The 17592-nt window shown below is 45.1% G+C and overlaps 1 protein-coding gene across 2 annotated transcripts in view; it reads left to right on the forward strand.

Moving 5' to 3' along the window:
• Window positions 1–17592, forward strand: part of TTLL9 (tubulin tyrosine ligase like 9) — a 208509-nt gene that overhangs the window by 130974 nt on the left and 59943 nt on the right. The window lies entirely within an intron of this gene.

Raw genomic sequence — 17592 nt, forward strand, 5'->3', positions numbered from 1 at the left:
GCACGGCGGCCCTGCTATCAATGCAGTTTGGAGAGCAGACAGTGCAATTTGGGCACGGCGGCCCTGCTAGGTTAGAGACACCTGTATAGTGGGAGGGAGGCCTGTCAAAGCAGTTTGGAGAAAGAAATTATGCAATTGGGCCCTGCGGCCCTGCTATCAATGCAGTTTGGAGAGCAGACAGTCCAATTTGGGCACGGCGGCCTCGCTAAGTTTGAGACACCTGTATAGTGGGAGAGAAGCCTATCAGAGCAGTTTGGAGAACAGAAAATGCAATTTGGGCACGGCGGCCCCGCTAAGTTTGAGACACCTGTATAGTGGGAGAGAAGCCTATCAGAGCAGTTTGGGGAACAGACAATGCAATTTGGGCACGGCGGCCCTGCTATCAATGCAATTAGGAGACAGGCTTATCAGTGCAATGTAGACATCAAGCAGTGCAATTAGGAGACAGAACTCCTGCTAAATTTGAGAGACCTGTATAGTGGGAGAGAGGCCTATCAGTGCAACCTGAACATCATATAATGCAATTGGGAGACGGAACCCCTGCTAATTTTGAGAGACCTGTTGTCTTGATATTGGGCAAAATCTTCCTCGGGGCCAGCCCTTTGAGAGCAAAAATACCCAATTCAGCCCAAAATACAGGTTCTATTGTGCTGAGCAGTGATCTCATGCAAGTGACAAATGACACCCTCAAAGTGTTAGCATATTTATTCTAAGCAGTGAATTTCATATACATTTGGGATTCAAGTTAGAGAATATTACAAAACATAAAACAAAGAGCAATGCAAAATATAGTGAAACATGGAACTTAGATAAACATAGAGAAACATAGAGAAATATAGAGAAACATAGAGAAACACAGTCTTACGTCCCTTAATCTCAGCCCTGGGAGACCTGGGTTTCTCATAAGCTAGCTGTAAAACAAGCCCCGCTCATAGAAAAACAAGGCTGGAGGACACCGTGAGAGCCAATTCCGGGCACCTGACTGTACACGAATCAAGTCCACAGGCGATCTCCCCCTGATCCCATGTGTGCATGGATACTTTATAATCTCTTGCTGTCAGTCACCATGACGCATAGTTCCAGAACTTTCTCTGTGAGGCTGGTTCATGGAAAAAACCCAGCTCTCTCTGAGATGCTCCCTGCTCGCTCCTACCCCCTCCCTTGTTCCCATCTGCGCTGGCTGAGGAATGTCTTATCAGTACCTTCCCAGAGAAAAGGAAGATTAGCTTGGAGCCAGGGCTAACGTTAGTGAGGCTGAATATTCTAAGGGAAGCAGGGATGTATTAACCCCATCTGCAAGCTCTAAAAGGCATGCACTCATAGCTTAGTGTTTATAGCGCTTAAGACTGGCTATCTAAGCGCTATATAGGTGCCATGATGTTCCAAACACTCCAAAAACCTATTAGCTACATGGCTAGGGGCCCTCCCTGCCTGTACTACTGTCAGCATGTTTAGCACATACTTTGAATACACTATTGGCTTTCAGCGGCTAATGCTGTCATCTAAAGCCCTGATTGGCAAGGTTGCAATTTCGTGTATCACTACATTCCACCCCTATTCAACGTTTGTGCGACAAATGCTGACTAATACCTATCAACATAGTATTTAGTGCAGTGATAAAGACCTAGGGGCTTTGCAAGAGGTTTAAGCAAACTATCTTATAGCGGTTAGTTAGCGTGGCATGCAAGGTAAAGCACTACCTAAACAAAAATGTACACAAAGTGAACAGTGACATATACCCTTGCCAAAACCTGGCCTACACAAAAATACCTATGCCAAGTGAACATGGACATTTACTCTAGCCAAAACCTGGCCTACACAAAAATACCTAAATCAATTTTGTATAACTGATTGTCAGTTAAAAAGCAGCATGCAGTTAAAATGTCAAGGCAATCCAGTGTAGTCTAATCTACAATGCACTATTGCATTTATGTATGGTTACCAATTCTAAAACCTGGCAGCCTTTCACCCTAAGGGCCTACCCTCCCCCTGATCCCAGGGCATTCAAGCGTGACTATGGGCTGTGTGACTAGACACTTCCCCCAGGTAGGTGGAACCCAACCAGAAACCATCTAATTTCGTGAACAAGGTGAACCCATGGGCACCAGGTTGTCTAAATAAAAACAATTCTACTAATTTACATCAAAGCATGGCATGTGTTATTCATGCAATCAAAAGCAAGCAATTCAATCCATATGTATGCTGGTAACTGTAGCTCTGCGTGCCAGTGTGTGGAGGATGGTCGCCCCCACCCAGTAAAAAGCCAACACCTGCTGATTTAACAATGTTTGCCATACAATGCATTGTGTGTATTTAGCAGTCTTGTTGACCTGCCCTATGGCAGACAAAAATGTCTTCATGTCTAAAATTCTGTTATCTTCAATTGGCTGTCAATACTTGTAGCAGTGCTGGGCATATCAATGGGCCCCACTAGGCCAGAAGTTCTATAGCAGAGCTGGCATCAGAACCCATAGTGGCTAGCTTATAGTGCACAGTTTCTATGTCACAAGCATATAAAGCTCCTGCAATTAATGAATCTAGCTCCCTAGCTACACGCACTCTAGTGATGGGCCATAGAAATGGACTCCATTAGTAGCAGCTTGGTAGTACTAAGGAAACATTGCCTCATGATAAATCTATGTCTAAGTGTAGCACTGTAATAATGAAGGTGTGCATTACCAGTCTACAATTTACATGTTGTCTTACCACTGGAAAATCTAACAGGTTCACAGTGTCTACCTTCTGTGACTTGGAGAATACCCTTCTTCAAGTGGGATATCTACCATATACAATATTAACTTCAGCCACAAACACCATACTACTATCCGGCAGTGGCTGTTTCATCACACCATGGAAAAAATTCATTTAGTCAAGTTATAGTTCATTAAATCTTGGCGAGAACACTCGCTGCCGTTCTTGGTCAGAAAAACATCACATTAGACAAATTAAACAAATGGTATCCATTCAGTGACAAAAGATGCCTGACAATGTGCCAGGCCAGTACTCTAGCAATTCCATGTGGATACTCATTTGCAGCGCTTTTCCAAAGAATTATTCCAAATGTTTACAATCAAAAGGTGACTCTTTGCATTAGTGTGCTGGAGACAGCTGTCCCCACAAAAACATGAAACTGGTTGGTTTAACAAAAAACCGTGTCACACTCTGTGTCATAAAATCAAACATCAAGTCAGTCATGGTTTCATTTACCTGCCTTAAGCTGGCTGTAAAAGTATCCAGTGTTTCAAAGATTACCATTTCAAATTATAGCTCACACACTTGGCAGCATTACTTCAATTAAGAATCTTAACCTACGCACAGGTGACTTTGATGTGCGCACCCATCTTATCTCAAAATAAATTACGCTCCTGCTTGCATAATTCTGCTGCCCCAACAGTTCATAAATCATTCTCCTGCCTACGTGCAATGTAGAATATTTTTTTTTTCAAAAAACAAAACATCTCTGGTTCAAGCCATTCAGTTGGAAGAGTAAAACCATTTGGTTTTTTCAGATTCATCTCAACCGTGCATTTAAAAACCATTTTTCAATGTGTTAGCATTCAATTGCTGTGTCACACAGCTGTATGTGGTGCCTGATGTTACAGTCCACAATTCATTGTCCATAGTCCTTTAAACAAGAAAGGGCAAAACATGTCATTTAAATGTGTAGCATCAAATACTTGATAATTAGCCAAGTCTGCATCATGCCAGTTCAGCAAAAGTTATTACTCTGTTGGACACTATTCGCAGGTTACAGCATTGAGTGCGGTGCAGGGCACGTTAAAGTTGAAATAGCATGTCGCAGTGGCTCGCTTTCTCTGAGAATGCGTCTGACCCTTCTTTGATCAGTGTCACCCACAAACTGCATATTCACTCTCTATATTATGAAATGTCTTGTCGTGCTTTGCCTAGGCAAAATACAAACAGAAATGTTAGGATGTCATCAAAACTTCAATATCAGCGTTATCCACCCCTTCCCATAATACCACCCCCATCTTCAAAAAGTCTCATCAGGTAACTACACACTTTGTCATTGCTACTGCAATTATTTATCACCTTTCTGCATGTTTCTGGGGGCTTATTTACACTCAACCATACGGGGTGTAACTGCCTAATCACAAACTCATTTGTGCAATGCAATCATAGCTGGTCAATGGTACCTCAGACTGATCTGTGCTTTTACAAAGCCATATAGTAAGTACCCAGGTCGCACAATGCTTTTCTTTTTTCACCAAAGCGATCACAAATGCCAGGCGCCAACTTGCTTCCAGTGTCCCATGATCTTGGTTTAGGTTGCCCTGCTGGCATCACTCCATTTTTCAAAGGTAAAGTCTTTCAGTCCAATACCGCTTACAGTTGTACGAGCAGCTTTGTTTATTTATCTTTCTTTTCTTAGCAGTGTCTTTTCAAGCCTCTGGTTTTTTCACTTGTCATTTTTTTTTCAAAGGGCGTTTGCTGTTTTTGAACCACTCCTTTGAGTGCGATAGTCTGAGTCAGTTTCTTTTGTTGCTTCAACAAATCATTCATTCTTGCACTAAGCCGTGTGGCTTCTGGATCATGGCTAATGTGCAGTGTTCATGTTGTACTTCAAAGCCCCGCTCTGCATGTTGTCTCTTGCAAAACGGCTAAGCACTTTTGTCAGTTTTGCTTCCATCTGGAAGGCCATAATGTCTTTGTCAGTTACTCCATCCCTGGCAATGTAGCTTGCAGTTTGCCAGATGTGTATTTTCTCTTCTCAAAGCGCCTAGAGGTTTCTTCTCCAGTGCACAGCGCTTTACTTCAGTTCACATCACATGGAGCATTGGAATGCAGCTTGCACAGCAATAGCGCTTTACTTCACTTCACATCACATCACATGGGAATGCGGTTTGCACAGTAATGTCTGTTGGAATGGGCAGCTGTCTTTTCTTGGCCCATTCACAGATGCATAGGTAAATGTTCAGATGTGATGTGCCCGTCTGCCATCCTGCATGAAGCCTTTGCTCCGTACCACAGTTTACTGGGCAAATTCTTTACTTTTTGAACAGCTCTCTGTTTTTGCTCCCCCTTCCTCAGGAATGCAGGCATGTTTATCTTTCGTGTGCACCTGGCAGCGCCACGCAGCTTATCTCTTTTGCCTATAACTCTTATACTGTGGCGGCTTCACTCGTTTCAGACAGTTCATCCAAATTAACTCTTTCTTGTACTGTTTCTGCTTTTGTTTGCCTTCACGCACCTCGCCCAAGACAGCTTCAAGGCACAAGCTCTGCACACACAGCAAGACTCTTGTTTTCAAAAGCGGCACTTTTCTTGTCATTTTTCTACTCCATGTAATTTTGCAAAATGTCAAAGCGTCTTTTTTTTCTTGTAATGTGCGATCTTTCAAGAGAACTCACAACCCATTAAATCTTTGTGCTATCTTATCACACACAGATGTTTCATTCTGTTGTACCATTGCCAAACTATAACCACTCATTTCAGTGCATTTAAAAAATAAAAATGCCATATTTAGTGCAGCTCCCTGCACGTTTTTTTTCCTGCAAGAACAACCCACACTCTATTGCTTGTGGGCTGTTTAATGTGTCAACAACATTTTTCCCCATGTATCACAGTCAACAGGTCACTATTTTCAAAGCATACATCACTTATAAGGCAACAGCACAAATCCATGGCATAGCATGGGGACAGTCAAAAATACTCCAGGGGCAATTTAGAAAAATATAAATTGTTTTTCCCCCCAACCATTGCAAACTGGTTCTGCAATTTCAAATCAGTACACAAAAATCGAAAATCCAAATAACATTCACTCACTTTCCTTTTTAAGTGAGTCTCTCACCCAATATAAGCATGGCACAGCCTAAAATGCAATATAACCATTTTAGTGTGTTTCCTTTAAACAGAATTTGCCACCATTAGCACATGGAATTTTACAGTTGCCAAAAGAAAGAAAAAACTCTTTAGGCTCTCAGCACAGATGTTACTCATTCTCCTGCCTCATTATTCAGGAATGCCAACCCTTCAAAAGCATATATCAAAAAAGACGAACCTTCGCCTCCGAACATTACAGCCCCCACTCGCTAGCACACTGGGGCTGAGTCAATGGTTAAATCACTATTCACAATTTGCATGTCAAATTCCTGCAATTATTTTTTTTTTTCCCTGCCCTCATGACAGAATAGAGATGAGAACTCCGTCTCATTATGCATTCCAAATTACAACTTTAAACTTGGGAAACCACATGATAAAATTCTTTTTCTAATTGAGCATACATCTTTCTTAACCATTCATCGGAGTGCTTTAAACAAAGCCATTTCCCGCTCGTTTATTGCCTTGTACTCCCTGGCACCAATCCCATGCAATAAGTCAGTCACGACTGATTTACTGAAGGGAGTCTTAACCACACAAGCTATCGGCCACGGCAAACCGACACAACATTGCTGCCTTTTGAAGTCTCAGAGCTGCAGTGAGACCATCAAGGAAATGCGACAGCCTGCTCCCCACTCTACACTGTGTTCTCTCACACCATTTGTCATGTCATGGCACTGCTCTTCACAAATCCCACAAAGCTGCCACCAAATGTCTTGATATTGGGCAAAATCTTCCTCGGGGCCAGCCCTTTGAGAGCAAAAATACCCAATTCAGCCCAAAATACAGGTTCTATTGTGCTGAGCAGTGATCTCATGCAAGTGACAAATGACACCCTCAAAGTGTTAGCATATTTATTCTAAGCAGTGAATTTCATATACATTTGGGATTCAAGTTAGAGAATATTACAAAACATAAAACAAAGAGCAATGCAAAATATAGTGAAACATGGAACTTAGATAAACATAGAGAAACATAGAGAAATATAGAGAAACATAGAGAAACACAGTCTTACGTCCCTTAATCTCAGCCCTGGGAGACCTGGGTTTCTCATAAGCTAGCTGTAAAACAAGCCCCGCTCATAGAAAAACAAGGCTGGAGGACACCGTGAGAGCCAATTCCGGGCACCTGACTGTACACGAATCAAGTCCACAGGCGATCTCCCCCTGATCCCATGTGTGCATGGATACTTTATAATCTCTTGCTGTCAGTCACCATGACGCATAGTTCCAGAACTTTCTCTGTGAGGCTGGTTCATGGAAAAAACCCAGCTCTCTCTGAGATGCTCCCTGCTCGCTCCTACCCCCTCCCTTGTTCCCATCTGCGCTGGCTGAGGAATGTCTTATCAGTACCTTCCCAGAGAAAAGGAAGATTAGCTTGGAGCCAGGGCTAACGTTAGTGAGGCTGAATATTCTAAGGGAAGCAGGGATGTATTAACCCCATCTGCAAGCTCTAAAAGGCATGCACTCATAGCTTAGTGTTTATAGCGCTTAAGTCTGGCTATCTAAGCGCTATATAGGTGCCATGATGTTCCAAACACTCCAAAAACCTATTAGCTACATGGCTAGGGGCCCTCCCTGCCTGTACTACTGTCAGCATTTTTAGCACATACTTTGAATACACTATTGGCTTTCAGCGGCTAATGCTGTCATCTAAAGCCCTGATTGGCAAGGTTGCAATTTCGTGTATCACTACACCTGTATAGTGGGAGAGAGGCCTATCAGTGCAACCTGAACATCATACAATGCAATTAGGAGACAGGATTATTAGTGCAATGTAGACATCAAGCAGTGCAATTAGGAGACAGAACTCCTGTTAAATTTGAGAGACCTGTATAGCGGGAGAGAGGCCTATCCGTGCAACCCGAACATCATACAATGCAATTGGGAGACGGAACCCCTGCTAATTTTGAGAGACCTGTATAGTGGGAGAGAGGCCTATCAGTGCAACCTGAACATCATACAATGCAATTAGGAGACAGGATTATCAGTGCAATGTAGACATCAAGCAGTGCAATTAGGAGACAGAACTCCTGTTAAATTTGAGAGACCTGTATAGTGGGAGAGAGGCCTATCAGTGCAACCTGAACATCATATAATGCAATTGGGAGACGGAACCCCTGCTAGTTTTGAGAGACCTGTATAGTGGGAGAGAGGCCCATCAGTGCAACCTGAACATCATACAATGCAATTAGGAGACAGGATTATCAGTGCAATGTAGACATCAAGCAGTGCAATTAGGAGACAGAACTCCTGTTAAATTTGAGAGACCTGTATAGTGGGAGAGAGGCCTATCAGTGCAACCTGAACATCATATAATGCAATTGGGAGACAGAACCCCTGCTCAACTTGAAAGACCTGTATATTGGGAGAGAGGCCTATCAGTGCAACCTGAACACCATACAATGCAACTGGGAGACAGAACCCCTGCTAAACTCGAGAGACCTGTATAGTGGGAGAGAGGCCCATCAGTGCAACCTGAACATCATACAATGCAATTAGGAGACAGGATTATCAGTGCAATGTAGACATCAAGCAGTGCAATTAGGAGACAGAACTCCTGTTAAATTTGAGAGACCTGTATAGTGGGAGAGAGGCCTATCATTGCAACCTGAACACCATATAATGCAATTGGGAGACAGAACCCCTGCTAAATTTGAGAGACCTGTATAGTGGGAGAGAGGCCCATCAGTGCAACCTGAACATCATACAATGCAATTAGGAGACAGGATTATCAGTGCAATGTTGACATCAAGCAGTGCAATTAGGAGACAGAACTCCTGCTAAATTTGAGAGACCTGTATAGTGGGAGAGAGGCCCGTCAGTGTAATCTGAACATCATATAATGCAATTAGGAGACAGGCTTATCAGTGCAATGTAGACATCAAGCAGTGCAATTAGGAGACAGAACTCCTGCTAAATTTGAGAGACCTGTATAGTGGGAGAGAGGCCTATCAGCGCAACCCGAACATCAAACAATGCAATTAGGAGACAGGCCTATCGGTGCAATCTAGACATCAAGCAGTGCAAACTAGGAGACAGAACCCCTGCTAAATTTGGGAGATCTGCATAGTGGGAGAGAGGCCCATCAGTGCAACCTGAACATCATACAATGCAATTAGGAGACAGAACCCACCCTATGCAGAGACTGGATATATAGGCACAATTATGAAGTCCAACAGGGCATGTTAATGGGCACACTTCTAGATTCAACTGTGCACAGAGGGGCTATCTGGGGAAACTCTTTTTAGGTACACTTCTATATGCAGTTAAACTACAGATGGGAGGGATAACAGCGTTTTTTTTTTTTTTTGGTAGGTGGTGAAACTGGGCTGGGCTCCCCCTGTGACTCCACAGTTGCCCTCCCTGCAGGTGTGGCCTCTGTGTTTGGGCCTCCAGCTGCGGGAGTGGGTGCAGTGTGCCTTGTGCTGGTCCTGGTGGCCTGTGTAGTGGACGTTGGCTTGACCCTGCTGTGTTGCGATGCATCACATTGGGACATCCGCCTCGGTGTGGCCTGACAGGGCCTTTGCAGATGTGTGGTGGTGGTAGACCTTGAGGGCCTGGATGCGCCGCTCCCAGATGGGCCTGCAACCTCTTTCTCCTGTGATGCCTCTGACGATGCGTGAGTGCCTGTAGGGGACATAGGAAATGTTGTCAGGTATGTTTCCCCCACGTGTGTTGGCATGCAAGACACATTTGCTTTGGTACAGAGTGGAGCCCCACTCATATGGGCAAATGGGCATGGTTGATCAGGGGAGTTTGAATGTGGGCACAGCATCATGGGGATGCTTGTAGCAATGAGTGTCTGACACATGGCCAGTTGGTCTTCGGCCTGTGTGTGGGGAGGGCAGGATGTCCATGCTGGGACAGCTGTGTAAGGCATGCATGCATGAGGTCCTTCATGCCCCCACATTCCCTCCCCGGGTGGCACTCACCTTGTGGGGGTGGGTGTGATGGCTTACTCCATGGCACTATGGGCCACTGCTGTGCAGCCAGCAGGGTTGTTTTGTGGTGTACAGTGATTGGCTAGCTGAGGCCATGTCGGTGTAAAGGGGAATGTACTTCCCTTTGTCTTGTCTGCCATGCCAGCATGGGGCAGGACAACTGGGCCCGCAACATGCTGGTGTGACTGCTGCATGGTGTTGTGGTTACTCTCGCACCACAATCCACTGGCACAGGGTGTACCAGCAGGGGTGTGGTGTGCATGGCACTTGGATAGGTCAATTGCCAGTCCTTCACACTGATGTAACACATGGCTGCTGTGGAGGGTGGTTGATATGTCACCCCCTCACTCTAACCTGTTGGCAGGCCCTGCTTCTGGGTATGCTGACATGTGTCCCTGTCGACTGGGGCATCTTATGCTACACTGTCATTTGTGCATGCGCTTGTGCTGGGGCTTGAGGGGAGGTTGACTGACCTCCTGGCTGCTGGCACCCGCCTCTGGACCTCCAACTCCCTCTATTCCCTCCATATCCAGCACCATGCTGCACTTTTCCTCCCAGGTGTTGAGGACCAGTGGTTCCACAGTTCCTCCTCCAGTTTCCAGTGGTGTTGGAGCAGCAGTCCATGCACCCTGACCCTGAGGTCGTTCCAGCATGTACGACAGTCCTCCACGTCACAGGATACGCTGGCCACAGCTGTCATTTTCTGGCTGATGGAGTGCCAGATGGCTTCCCTGTGCTGTGCAGATGTGTTGCGTTGCCTGGTGTCATATATTTCGCGCCTTGAAACACTTGTGTTTAGGCGCGTTATAAATGCCATATCATATCATATAGCTCATCACTGTGAACAACAACCTCATCGATCGGTACCACAAGCTCCCCCTCACTGAGCTTGGATTTCGTAAGTCGATTTTCAGCCAGCTTGCCTTTGATCCTCTCCTGAGACATTCTGGCTTGTTTCCAGGACCGGATGGCTGTAGGAAATGAAGATATTTGATGGATTGTGTTTTTTAACACAGTCGCTGCAATACTTCCCGTTCTGGCAACGACGGGATCAGCGGTGGAAGCACTATTAGTGCAGATATTTCAGCGGTGACCCTTATTCGGTGCAGTTACCACCAGAGGTGTGCACAGGGTCATGCCAGGTTGTGATGTGGCACTATTGCCGTCACACAGCCCGGCAGTAACGCTATATCCGCTCTGCTGTAATTGCGCTGGATTATCGCCAGACTTGTGATGAGGCCCAGGGATATTTATGTATGTAATTAACGTTTTATACAGCACTGGCCCTACCCAGAAAATCTCGGAGTGCATAAACATGTATTTATTCTTGGTAGGAGGGGCTTGGATGGATGGGTCCATGTGTTTTAATGAACATGTTTTCACTGCAGCTTATTTTACTGTACATTTTTTACCAATTCTTTTTCTGCCAAATGGGAGGGGGGGTGGGGGAATGCAAGACTCCTCACATGACCCCACCTTCTCCCCAACCCATATTGCCTGCATTTTGCGGGAAAACGAGGTTAACAATGTGAATGGAGGACCAACTCATAAAGGAAGCAGCGGTAGGAAGAAGGAATAAATAAAGGCCAGTAAAGAGCGTATTCTAAAAGGACCTAGTTTTAAGACTAAAATGTTCAGTCTCTATTCTATTTCACATCCTCTCTGGTCACCTGCACCCAGGACATAGTCCTTTAGATCATTCTCAGGTACGTTGTAAGTGCCCCAGACCCCTTTTTTAACTTGACCGTGGCAGACTATACATACAAAAAGTAGCCTTCTGGGACACTGTAGCCTTGATGATCTTATACTGGAGCAAGACCTACTCTGTCAACCCTATGGGTTAGTCTCTTGAGGATTTACTGAGGCATAACCTGCAATTATCCCTCTTGTTTTAGTGAATCCTCATGCATTACCGAGGCAAGGCCTGTAGCTTCCCCTCATCCTAGGGGTTCTTCTGGGTCCCATTTGTTTCCCCGTACCTAGGAATTCATCAGGCTGCTGTAATTGTGACCCTGCCACAGCCAAAGGAATCTCCAAGATGCTAACTTTTTTAGCTGCCTCTGGTGGATTTGCAGCTACCACCAGCAGGCTAGCAGGCTATTCTGAAGCTTCTTCTCAAGGCCTGGCCATTGCTAACCTTTGGGACACGGCTCTCTGTAAGCTGTTCTATAGTGTGGCTCATTTGGCTTAGTCAGCTCCTGTTCTGCATCTCACTTCCAATCTGTGACCTATTTGACTTGGCCACCTCAGGTTTTTACTCACTGACTCTTCCTTCTCTCTCTGCTACACCACTAACACTCTGGAAAACCATTCTAACACCCTCGCTGTCAGGGGGCTTCAACTTCTTTTTATACTTCGCCTTAGAGAGCAATTGTTTCAGTGAGGGTTCTGGTTCATGGCTCAGATTCCCTGTTAAGCTTGATAGTGCTTTGTGTGTCCACCTGCTCACCAGGTGTTTGCACCGTAGTTTCACTTAGGACCAGGTGTTGTGCTTGTTCTGATGAGTGGATGTGGTCCAGGGTTTTAAATAACCTGTCTGCATCTTAGAATCAGTACCTAGTGTTCTGGTGGCGATGTAATCCAGCCTTCCTGCTGGCAACAATGCAAGAGAGTCTGTTTGTCTGCGTTCAGCATTTGTACACTGTGACAAAGCCCAATGTTTTAGTCCAGATGATGAGTCCTGGATCACCATTGGGGCTAGGTGCTACCACCCGCCTGTGATGCTGGGCCACAAGAAGCTATATAGGGAGAGGGGGGGCCACCTAGGTTCCTCAATCCATCACCACCCTGGATCCCAAAACCTTCAACATGAGTCTTAATGATAGGGCACCTGACCCTCACAAACTCGGCTCCTTCCAACCAGATAAGAATCCTAGGCAGAAGGGGAAAGACAATAGGAATGACATAACACCCAGAAAGTCCAGTCCTCTAGTGTAGCCTTCTGGATTCCCAGAGAGAGCAAAATATGGCAAGCTAGAATAAGTCGTTTTTCTCCAACCCTGGTAGGGAAGGGAGCATTAGCACAACCTCTCAAATCCCTTTATCTGCCTTAGTAATCCGTCCAAAAACAAGTGTTGTCAGGACCTCTGCTGTTGAAGATATTAACTTAAAACTGCAGAAACCCTGAAGTCCTGGAAAGTGGATAGTTTCACTTGGAAAGAAAACCCTTTGGACCAACAGTAGAGACTGGGCAATGCAAATAGACATAGGTACTCCCCCCGCTCCTCCCACCCAAAAACCAATGCCGCAATATAGAAAAGGGCTTATGCGTTTTTTTTTGTCAGCAATATCATGCAGTAGAACTGGCTTTGCATTGAGGCTGAAGCCACTGTAATCTGGTAAACAAACACTGGCAACTATCAAACTATCAAAAAGTGCTTTGTTTAAAATGCCATAAATGTGCCCCGCTGCTGACCCTGCCGTTCTGGCTCAGGGGAGAAAGGAAGGTACGCTAAAGTCCAATGTTTACACAGCGGAGCACAGACCTTGGCAGGTGGTGGTTGTCATTTGAAACAAAGATGGGGGCAGGTCTTGATGAAAGCTTGGACCACAAACCCACAGCGCTGAATGGAGCAAAATAAAACCCAGCTTCCAAACATGTAGTTCAATCAGTGCTGGGCATTCAGGGATCTTAGCTGCCGGGAAGGTCGTGCGGCGGGCAATTAGGCTATGCCAGAGGGGAACGGTTCCTATTCGAATGGACCAACAGCATTTGGGGAGTGTGGGGTTCAGGAGGAGAGTGCAGGAAAGTGGTAGTGTGTTAGAGTGGTTGGAAGAGAGAGGTAGGCGAAAGGAAGAGAGAAGTATTGCAATTTGGCGAGGAGGTGGTACAGGGGGTGTGGTGGAGGAGGAATGATGCAGAGAAGGTTTGGGGAAATGAAAGAAGGGAAGGAGATCGGAACAACAAAGTCGGATGGAGGAGGGGTACAGAAAGGAGGAGAAGGACAATGAAGAGGAGGCGAGAAGGTGCTGAAAGGAGAAATGAAGAAAACAAGACCAATGAAGAGAGTAGAAAAGACCAGAGAGAACAATAACCCTGAGGAAATTAGGGGTGCTGTAGGAAAGAAGACAAGCTGAGAGAGGTGGAGGAGTGAGAGCAAAGGAAGACTAGAGGGGGGAGTGGAAGAAGGGAGGAGGTGGAAATGGCCCGAAGAAGGGGAATACAATGAAAAGGAAGAGAGAGGGTGTCAGTGACACCCTCCTTAAGACAAAAGGAGAGCAGGTGGTAGAAGAATGCTTGTAAGGTGGAGAAGAGCGTACCAGAAGTGCAGAAGAGGGAACGTGACACAACCCATTGGCCATAAGGAGAACCCAGGGAGAGAGATAGGAGGCAAAAGAGGGAAAGGAAACTATTACTGAACAAGAGAAAGAGGGAGGAATAGAGGATGAGCAGTAAGAGAGTCTGGTGGTCCATTGAAGTAGCCAGTGGCATGGCATCTACAAGGCCAGATAGTGAGTTGAAGTCGGGAGGGAGCGAGATAAATATAGTGAAGAAAGAAAATTAAAAAGGATAGGCCCAACACCTGAACTGACAAAGCCCTGTATGTACAGAAAGGGGTTATCCCCGAGAACCCCTAGGCACCAACTGTCTGGCATCAACAGAAATGCCAACAAACCAGAGGCCTGTGAGTTTCTCTTTTGATCATTGCCAAAGAAAGGTGAAAACCAAGGGATAGAAGGAAGGACTGAAGGACTACACCCTGGCAAGGAAGATTAGGTTGTTATATTCTGTGGAAGTGGACCAATATTGCACATCCTTCCCTAAACCCTTAGTCTGTAGTCCTTCATTTTACATAGGCTGTGCTTCCTGCAACATGCTGGGCTTTGCGCACCTGAGGTGTGATTTTCATAAAGCCCCACTGCATGTGTGGATCCGCGATCAGGGACCAGTGGCTTGTGTATTTGTCTCACGTGAATTGTTTGCACAGTAAACCTTTATTTGGGCAGATCTTTCCGTTTCCCCCCTATTCTGATATTCGTACACAAGTACAATAATGGGCACGCTCCTTCCTTCCCAATGCACAATGCTACCTCTTGAGTGACACTACGGTTTTTCTGTTGACTGGGTAATGGTGGGCATGTAAAGAGATGCCTGGGGATACCCTATATATCACATCCAGGAGTTGCATCACTTAGTTGGTGACTTTCCCTGGCCCAGACCACCTCAATGGGCATCTCCAAGGTTACGTTGTCACACACACCTTTAACCCAGCACTGATGGCCCAATCAAACCACATAATTTTTAGGAAAACTGTTTGGACATTTGCCTTTTACAGGTAATCCTCCTGTCGCTACCACATGTTGGGAAGCCGAGCAATGATACAAATGACATAAAATGAAAATAGTGAGCAACCAACCCTTTATTTGAACATAGTTTCATGATGGGGATGGTAAAACACCTATCGGGCCTAGGGGAAAGGACTAAAAACCAAAAAGGCATGGCAATGGAAAACATGCCAGGGATGGACCAATGCAAAGTGAGGGGTTTCAGGTGTTCCCAACCTCGGACGTGTGGTTCAACTTAAAGAGAATACAAACCAATGTCCTAAGCTATCCAAAACAAACCTTCCAATGAGATGGTTAACCAAAATGTTCCAAAATCGAATATTACAAAGTTCTGCTAGCCTCCAGGTTAACCCTAGACTACACAACACAAAGTTCTGCCCAACAGAACGTTTCACAACCTATCACTATAATGTCCAGCTCTATAATAAAAAATAATCCAAAACAAACCAGGCCCTCAACCTCCCTCCCTCGGTAGTAGTTGAAACACTGATGGCGTTTCTCAGTTGATTGGCACTCTCTCAGGTGTCTAGTTCCTCACCAGGCTTCTCAAGTTCCAGGTTTCTCCTGCCGCTCTCACCAGGTGACACTACCCCAGGTTACATGCTTCCCCTAGTGCTCTCTCTTACCAGGTATCATAGCCCTTAGATGCCAGCGTCTTTATTTCATAATTTCCAACAGCATTTCCACCGCCTCCCAGGTGGAGTCTTCCTCCTCTCTCAGGGTTGTACCAGGATTTTCAATCTCTTCCTGGTAAGCAGTCTTCCAAGGTGTCCTTGAGTCGGCAATAGTCTCCCTTCTAGGCAGGCACCAGATAGACCTGTTTATCTCATCAGGGTCCAAGACACCAAGTAACTGCCTGAAGCCTCTTTTTATACCAATGATGGTGTGAGCTCTCCTGTAAGCTGCCCTCTGATTGGTTCTTTCCCCAGAATTCTATGTTTCAAGGTGCTGATTGGGTATGGGCCACTTCAGCCTGCAGGTGTTACCTTATTGCCTCTTGTTGAGGCTTTACAAAGACTTATGGCCTCAGGTGCCATTGTTGGTTTACCTTGCATGTTGTTCATTGGTTCCATGCCGCGCCATCAAGATAAGTGAGCTGCTGCATCCCTGCTTGTTCCGCAGCCTTCGTCTGGTTTCATGTTTATATGCAGCTAGGTCAAGCAGTGCTGACTCACTGAGCCACAATACTGCACGTTCCTGGCTTTAGCTAGGATTTGTAGTTCCCCTTATGCCCTTCTCCCTCAAGTTTGATTGCATCGGTAGGCGACTACTAATTCTGCTTCATCCACCCTCTGGGTACCACACCAGGCAACTGACAGGCCACCCAGACCCCTGTAACTCAGTTTCCCCCATATAAAGGATGTGATTGCCCCTGACTACACCACATTGGGAAAACTGATATCTACCTCCAATATACAGACAAGATTTGATACCCATCCCCCAAGCTCATTCTCTCCATCTCTACTTGTGTGGAGACCAGTCCTTATGCTAGTCACTATCCTACAGCGACCTGTGCACCAGTTCGCATCACTGAGGCATTGCTACTCCAAAATCCCAATTTGGCCTGACTTGACATATCTGTGCTTCACTATAAAATAATTGATTCAACAACGTTTCAATGTCTAAATAGATTCTTCATGAAGAATATCTCAGGACACATGGTTATATTATGTACAGGTTGTTTCTGGAGAAAGTTGCGTTATAGGAGCTCACCATAACATGAAAGTGAGCACGCCCAGTCCTTTTTATGTACAGATTTGAACAGCTAAAGAAATGTGGATGTTTCTTTCACCCTTCATGCCAGAATGGCACTTTTGATAGAAACTGACTCTACACTGATTTCACATGTTCTGAGTTTGCGAGTAAATTATATCTCTGCCTTTCTAATTGCACAGAGCAGCCACCCCAAGATCCGAGATATGGTTTTCTATATGTTCACTTCTGTAAGAGTCTGGGTAATTGAATGACCCATCATAAAGTCTGACATCCCCAGGAATCTGGGTCACAGAAAAGTTGATCTTAAACTAGCATCTTTAGGTGTTGACAACATACAGGACCCCATTGAGCTCCAGGCATCCGTAGGCAGTATTACTCCCTTTAACTCCTGTTAGCTGGAGATGTTGGGAAATCCATTAAAGATGGGTGATTGTTTTCAGATTCATACAAATTCTTTCCAAATTTGTCAAGTAGACGGAATGTAGGGGTGTTGTCTTGTTATTAATAGCCTATATGTTGTGTGCTTTCTCTCTCACCTTTGAATTAAGAAGTTGGGGATACACTACTGTATTAACAATGTTTGTTATGATTCATTGAAGACTATTGTCTTTTCAATAATCTTCAAGGTGCTCTTAGCTTATGTCCTAGGCTAAGAGATAATTGTGCAACTAGAGAAAAGCTCATCGAATCCACAATGAGGAAACCCATGCACTCATTCTAGAAGAACCGTATGTTAAATAAATAGAATGCTCAATAATCTTGGGACATTAAGCTATTGATTTCATAGGAATTTATTGCACTCATTA

The sequence above is a fragment of the Ambystoma mexicanum genome, chromosome 3p (genome assembly GCF_040938575.1).
Source record: "Ambystoma mexicanum isolate Mex_15411 chromosome 3p, UKY_AmexF1_1, whole genome shotgun sequence".
NCBI classification, from domain to species: Eukaryota; Metazoa; Chordata; class Amphibia; order Caudata; family Ambystomatidae; genus Ambystoma; species Ambystoma mexicanum.